The sequence below is a fragment of the Marmota marmota genome, unplaced genomic scaffold (assembly GCF_001458135.2).
Source record: "Marmota marmota marmota unplaced genomic scaffold, marMar, whole genome shotgun sequence".
Taxonomy (NCBI): domain Eukaryota; kingdom Metazoa; phylum Chordata; class Mammalia; order Rodentia; family Sciuridae; genus Marmota; species Marmota marmota.
Window position 1 is genome coordinate 23,545,320 of NW_026000229.1, and position 8,474 is coordinate 23,553,793.

Genomic DNA, 8,474 nt, shown 5'->3' on the forward strand with positions numbered 1-8,474 from the left:
ATACCACACATCCCGTCAGTACAGGAGCAGCAAGTAGGGCAGAGGTGAGTAAAGCAGGCTAATCTGTAATTGCATAGAATTTTTATTCTATATGGGAGTAGGGTAGGATAACCAATAAACAGATGTAGAAATAACTACATAGCATAATATGAGAGAATGATAAATATTATGAAGAAAAATAGATCAATTAATGCATGCTCAGTGCTGGAATACTAAGATGAGGCAAACAATGGTGGGTAGAGCTCATCTCCAGACGAGAACACCACTGTCATGTGCCACAGTCTGGCTGGGCACAAATCACGAGCCACTGAAGCAGGAACAAACTTTATTTTCAAACTGCAGGAAAACACTTCACACAGCTCCCGGGGAATCCTCCCGAACACCACGAGGCTTCTCCAGGAACCCCCAGCCGGAAATATCTCTCTCGGAAATCCCTCCTCCTGCACTTCCCCAACCAATGGGAACTCTCGGGGAATCCCCGGAAATCCCCACAAGAACTCCAAAATAGTGCGAGAACTCAAAAGTTGCGGCAGAGGCGGATAGTAATGCCTCGCCTGTCAATCAATACTGTTGGCAAAATGCCAGGGGCCATACAGAGTCGGCCGTGGCTCTCAGCAGTCATGAGAACATGGCCTCTGTCCATCCTCATAGTTCCTAGACTTATTTCCATTTGAATAATGTTCATGTAAAACCAAACTTGTCAGAGCAAGATCTGGAAATTAGATGGCAGAAAGGCCTGGACATAAAAATTAACTCAACTGTCATCAGTTTCCACCTGCATTTTCTCATTTGCTGATAAACCAATAACTGAAGCAAAAAGGGGATGTACAGTATTGGGTGGTACATTATAACAACAAGAAGTTGGTTTGAAGGAATTGAAGATTCCTTGTAGCCCCGGTGCTGGGAATTTCCTCTATTTCTTCAAACCATCTTATTGTTGTAATATCTGATCATTAAGATCCAAGGAAATCGTCTGGGGTTGTGGCTCAGTGGTAGAGTGCTCACCCTGTATGTGCGAGGCCTTGGGCTAGATCCTCAGCACCACATAAAAATAAATAAAATAAAGATATTGTGTCAACTACAACTAAAAAATAAATATTAAAAAAAATATTCAAGGAAATAAGTCCTCAGGACACTGAAGCTAGTACTAGTCTTAAACTGGTTTTGTTTATCTGGTGCCACTGAAAATTTCTTATCATGGTCACCAGTGACATACTAATACTAATGCCAGTAGTTAATTCTCTCTTTTAAACTCTTAATTTATCTCAAAATTCTCCTCCTTTCCTCTCCTTCTTTCTTTTCTCTGCTCCTCTCATTTCACCTCTGTGTAGACTTGCTGAAATCTCATCCAGAACCATGGCTTAATAAACCATCTATATGCTGGTGACCCTAATTCATGTGCTCAATCCTGGCTTCTCTCCTGAGCACTAGGCTAGTATATCTAACTTCTTATTTGATCTATAGACTTGTATGCCAGGCACATGGTGTACCTGACTACTCAGGAGGCAGAAGAGAAAGAATCACTTGGTTCTAGGAGTTTCAAACTGGCTTGGGCACTCAGTGATATCCCATCATAAAAAACAATGATCTAAAACAGTATATAAAACAGAAAAGGAGAAAAATGCTCAGACACTTGGGGCCCAGAGGCCACATCTAGCAAATACCTAGGCAGAGAACTGCGTATGGGCAGCAGTGTTTAATGGTTAGATGAATTAATAAAATACTTCTTTAAATCCATACTTTTCAAAGGATAAGAATCTCTATACTTTCCTGTGCAAATCACTCTTAAAAAAAAACTACTTATTTCTTTATTTATTTTTGTGGTGTTAGGAGTCAAATCTAGGAGTTTGCACATTCTAGGCAAAACACTCTATAGCTGAGCACATGCCCAGTCTGAAAATCACTCTTTTTCTGGGGAGGGGGTACTGGGGCTTGAGCCTAGGGGTACTTTACCACTGAGCTACACCCTAGAACTTTTTATCTTCTTATTTTGAGACAAAGTTTTTCTTTTTTTTAATATTTATTTTTTAGTTGTAGTTTGACATAATACCTTTATTTATTTATTTATTTTTATGTGGTGCTGAGGCTCAAACCCAGGGCCTCGCACGTGCTAGGCGAGCGTTCTACCGCTGAGCCACAACTCCTGCCCAGAAACAGAGTCTTTCTTGATTGTTGAAGATCTTGCTAAGTTTCTGAGGATGATCTCAAACTTGAGATCCTCCTAACAGGTACATGCCACCACACCTGGCTACAAATAATTCTTAAAGAGAAAAACTAGTCTGTTAATCCAGATTAGTTCATCACACTAGCCACCTAGCAAAGAGCAAGTCCCTGAGGGTTATGCTAGGGAAAGAAAACTCTTGAGAGAAGATTTAGGACAGAAAGTAAGAGTACAATGGTATTGAATGTGTTTTTTTGTTTGTTTGTTTTGTTTTTTTCCGGTACCAGGGATTGAACTCAGAGGCACTGACCACCAAGCCACATTGCAGCTCTATTTTGTATTTTATATTTTATTTAGAGACAGGGTCTCACTGAGTTGCTTAGCACCTTGCTTTTTCTGAGGCTGACTTTGAACTCGCAATCCTCTGGCCTCAACCTCCCAAACCATTGGGATTACAGGTGTGCACCACCGTGCCTGGCTAGTACAACAGTATTGAATGAGGAGCATCTGGAAAAGACAAGCTCAGGTGGCAGGTAGCATGCCAGAGACAGGTAAGGGGTGGCATGAGTTTTCAAAATATTTGGGGAAGGAGAAGAAACAAGAAAAGGGAGGAGGGTGGTGGAGTAGTAACAACGAATTTCTTTTGTTGTCACCATTTTTGTTAGAACTAATCTTTTAATCATTAGAGGGAAATGCGATCAGGGTATCCAAAAAAAATAAAATAACATTAACACACATTTTTCTACTTGGGTTTGGAATGATTTTTTAAAAAATTTTCATTTGAATATAAGCCTATAGGAGTTTTCAAAGTAAATATCATGAAGACTTAACTCAGGAGAAGTAAAGAAACTAGTTTTCCTATGAAGAGTTTAAGGTCTAAGACTGACTTCTAATCATATGGTGGCCATTCAGCCTTTTTGGTATAGAAATGAAACTCAACACTCACAGCTCTTAGTTAAAGAGGAAGTTGGGTAGCAGTTCAATTTTGAAAGGATTTTACAGAAGAACTCAACATGCAGTGTGGAGCCATCCATAAGGCTGTGAATAGTGTGATTTAGACATAAACTTTCAGTAGTATTGTGATACTGAGCCCGCAGATGCTCAATAAAGCCACTGAATGAACAAATGCAGCAGGTAAAGTAAGTGAAGCATCAGAACTTAAGCTTTGCTGCAGAATGTTTTCTAGGGCTGGTTTTCCCAGGAACATACCCACCATGTCTCTTCATGAAGCTGTGGCCAGATCAGACATGCAGCCTTATAGTTATTTCCCTTTCTTTTCTGCCTCATTTACCTGTTTTTTATTCTCAATGTCCTCAGAGTATACTTCTGAACAGAGTGCTAGTCTTGAAATTGGCTTGGTTTCATTTTCTACATAACCCAGGCTAAGCGAATGCCCAGAAGTGCATAAAAATAAGTGCTTAAGAAGATACTTGAAAAATAAACTTAGAATAAAAATTTGCAGCAAATATAGAGATATCAGTCATTTTTCTTTGGTAAAACTCAGAATACTTGGCAATAAAAAGCCCTAAATTTGAGATTAAAAAAAAATTCAATGTTTATGACACTGATTTTTTGGAGAATGTTTCTCTTTTTATAGAATGCTCATGATTTGGGATTTGTCAGATGTTTCCTTATGTTTAGATTCAAGTTATGTGTATCTGGCTGAATACCATATAAGTGATTGTTATGACTTGGATCTAAAATGTCCCCTAAAATCTCATGTGTTGAAGACTCGGTCCCTGGTACAGCAGTGTTCAGGGCTAGGGCTTTTGGGATATGATTGGATCAAGAGGGCTCTGACCTACTCAATGGATGAAGCCATTGATGGGTTCATGACTTAATGGGATATTGGGAGATGGTGAAAACTTGAGGAGTTGGGGCCTAGCTGGAGGACATAGGTCACTGTGGTGTGTGCCTTTGAAGGGGACATTTTGTTCCAAATCCTTCCTCACTCTCTCTTTGCTTCCTGGCTGCATGAAGTGAGCATCTCCACTCTATCAGGTGCTCCCTGCCATGATGTCCTGCCTCCACAGGCCCAGAAACAATGGAGCCAGAGGACGATGGACTGAAACCTTGGAAACCTTAAGCCGAACCAGTCGTTCTTCCCTTCAGTTGATTTTCTCAGGTATTTTTTCTACAGTGATAGTTTTACAAAGACATAAAACACCTTAATTCTCAATATTTCTAATGCCTTAAATTTCAGCATACTAAGTAAACCATAGCTTTACTACCTTTTTCCATTTCTTTGTACATGTATAACCAACAGTAAGAGTTTTAATAAAAAATTTAAAGATCATGGAACAACTGTGATTTTCCCATTGATAAGGTCCTTCTCAACGTTTCCGCTTACCCTCTTGGTTTTATAGTTCTGCGGTCTCTGCATTTTCTGCATCTAAGTTAAATACTCAGAAATGAAACAGAATGTCCTTACCATAGTCATGATCTGAAGAAAAGGAAGAACCATTAGAGATGATAAACTATAGATGTTAATCTCCCACTTGGATCAATTCCATATCTATAGCTCTAGCTTGCATTTCCAAGTGCTTTCTGGGCATTCCACCAGCACTTCATAATACATCTAAAACTGAATTTTGCCCTAACCCTTCCACCTCCCAAATAGCTCCACACATCTTGATTATCACGGAGCACCAATTAGAATTAGTTTTGATGGCTAGTAAGAGAGCTGAAATAATAGTAGCCTAAATAAGATAAAGATTTACTTATTTTTATAAAAATAAAACTTCAGGATTAGGCAACCTAGGGCTAGTATGGTGACTCACCAATTACTGGGAAGTCAAACCTTTCCCATTTTTTGTTATATAATCATTAGCACAAAGCTTCTATTAACAAGTTACCTCATGGCCACAAACTGGTTTCTGGTGCTCTCACCATCACATTTCAGACAGAGAGAAGGAAGGCGAAGAAAAGGTGCTACCACCCTGCCAACCAATACCCTTTAGGAGTTCCATGGATGACCTAGCCAAAGATGTGTGTTTATTCTTGTTAGTCCTATCTGCAATGGAGATAGGGAAATGTGGCTTTTAGCACGTTGCTATCTCTTAAATTATGTAGGTCAGTTACATAAGAAAATGGATGGAATGAATATCAGGTAAACAATGGGCAGCCTCTCGTCAGACACATTCATTATTCTACCATTTGCCTTGCCTTCCAGCCAGAGACAAAGGGATTAGCTGAGCCTCTTTGGCCTCCCTCACTGCCCATAACTAATGTTAATTTATTATACTTTCTAAATTCATTCTCACTTGAAACTTCACTTTTTTTTCTTTAAAGCTTTATTTCTGAGAATAGTACATGATACACACTATGCTTATAAATGTTTGTGGAATTCTGATTCAAAAGATGCTTTTTATACTATGGGGGAAATTATCTCAGGGTCTTCAAAGAATATTCCTTAGAATTAGATATTCCCCTTCAATTAGACTATTCCAATTAGACTATAAAGTGTAATTCCTGGAATATAAAGCAATTCCCTAGTCTTCACCACTAGTGGGATTTGAATTACTTATTCAGCTTCAATAATATGAAATATAGGCAAACACACTCCTTTCTGTAATATTTAATTTTTTTTAAATTGCAGAATATTGTCTGTTGTTAGCTTTTATCTCTTACACTCTCCTCCAAAAGACCTCCACAAGACATCCCTCAGCATGCCCATGAACACATCACACGTGTGTGTATACACACACACACATACACACACACAGACACAGACACACACACACAGAGTAATAGCCTCAAAAATCTCATTCCTTAGCAAGTCAGAATGTCAAACATCTCAGTGGCAGGTATGATAAACAGTAAGCCTGTCCCTGCTGAGCCACCTGCTGAACATTCCATATGCCAGGTGCTAATTTTAGGAGAAAGAAAGGAAAGTTTAAAAATGTATTCTCTTTTCACTGCTCTGCAAGAGCCTGCTTTTCTTTTCTTCTCAAGCAGCTGCAGCAGAAGCTTACATGAATGCAAAAATGCAAGCAGGACTAGAAACAAGGCATAATTTAAAAGAATTCACCAGATGACTTAAACAAATAAACCTATTGGGTTAAGCTTATTGTTCCGGAGAGAAAAAACAACACGACTAGCCTTGGATTGATGGAATTCACTGGAATAGAGCAGAGCTGACAAATTGGGATAAAATATTTGGCAGTTGTACTTTGTCCTGGGACAAACGACCAACTTACTTTAAATTCATTTCCTGCAGCTGGTGAGTGGGTGGCCAGGTCTGCATCCGACCCATTGTCACCAAGTAACATTTCTTGACTTTGACAGGTTGCCCTCATTTGATAAGATATTTTACAAAACAATGTACGCTGCAGATCATTTTCCAAATGTTTTTGTTTCTCCAATTCCTGACATTCTAGTATAAATGAAGACCCCTGCAAGCCCTGAACAGGCTCAGAGAATGGGTTGTTGTGACAAGTTAAGAGAATAGACTATTTGCCAGCTGTCTGCAGGCCAGAGCTTTAATAGTAGTTATACTGCAAATGCTACTTTATCTTTACCCTTAAATTGTTCCTCCATAGCTCTAAATATTTCATTTGCTCACATGATTTATTTTACCACAGCAATAGTGGGGTGGCAAGCAGGAGCTCAGGGTTTATAACACAAAGTATTGTTGTAACATTTTTTATTGTATTTGAAGGCATAATTTCATTAATTTGTTTTTTCAAACTAAGACTTACACAAAATTGATTACTTTATTATGAATATGATAATATATAACAAATAAAAAGTGCAAAAATTCAGATATCCAGAAGTTATGAAACAAGGAATCAATAAGATAGAGATGGTCCATGACTCACTGTGGAAGTATCTTAGGCTTCCTGTGCCGCATTGGTAATAGATGTGCCCCCACCTCCACCTCCTGGTTCCTTTGCTTGTGGAAGCTCTGTGACTACTTCTCCTTGTTTACTTATTGCCCCTTTCTTTTTTCTTTTTGAAATCTATGCCTCTGTGATGTTTCCTAACATTTCTATTTATTCATTCTAAAAGCTAGCAATTTCTCCAAAATGCTAAGTAATCAGTTAAGAACAATTCTTTATCCCTTTAGCGTGTTGTGCTAAATGTAAATGTAAATCTAGGTGCTTTATATTTTGATTTGGGGCTTAGTTAGAGATAATTTAGTTTTTTTTCTTTATTCTTAGATCTGATTCTGTGATTGAAGACAGAAGTTCTTCCTAAAGTACTGCTTTTCCGATTTAAAAAAAAAACATTTTAACAAAAACAAATTAAGATTTAAATGAGAGAATCCTCCAATCAACCTTCAATTGATAGCCATAATTCTGCAAGGGAAGGGAGTCTATTAAGTCTCACTCTTCCACCACACATCTTCCTCTGTGGTCTTGGGCCAGCTGTGTGATCTTGGGCCAGCTGTTTAACATCTCTGGACCTCAATTCTGTTATCCTTGAAATGTAGATAATCATAGTACCTACTCCTAGAATGGTTATGAGAATTAAAAGAGTTAATATGTATAACATGCTATGAAACATACCTGGCACATAATAAAGATTCAAAATGTGTTTAGCTATAATTATTTCATAATTACTCCTATATGGATATGTTTTCCTATTCTTTCTGCTTTCCTTTCTCTTTTCTATATCCCTTTGTAAGGATACACTTCAAGTGTACTAGGAAATTAAGAAGTGTGAGAAGGAGCCATGGTCCTTTTTATAATCCCCAAATATTTAAATCTCAAAGAAAGTTCAGCAAAACTGCTATATTGCACAATATAGGGCTTGCGACCCACCTGGTCGTCAGAGTGACTGCTATTTCTAAATCTGTGTAGTGGACAATCCATGCAGCAATACATACATGGTAGCTCTTGAAGCCCACCATCCATTCACTTTGATGTTTTATCTTTTCCTCTCCATTTTCATTGTTCTCTTTTTCATACACGTATAGGTATCTATGCTCACTCGGTGACACACACACATTAAAGCTTTACACATTGGTTCCCTTGAATAAGTTCTTCTTTCCAAACGTGTTGACATTCACCTGTGAGTATGTTTATATACATAAAAGCTCATCTTCACCCATGTGAAGTATTAATAGCAATAGAAAAATATAAGAAATAAAGAATAAATTATATTTTCCAGGATTGAGAATGCTCAGGGTTTATAAGCAGGATTCTTCTTTCTGGCTTTTTTTTTTTTTATTGTGGGTTGTTCAAAACATTACAAATTTCTTGACATATCATATTCCACACTTTGATTCAAGTGGGTTATGAACTCCCACCTTCACCCCATACACAGATTGCAGAATCACATCAGTTACACATCCATTGATTTACATATT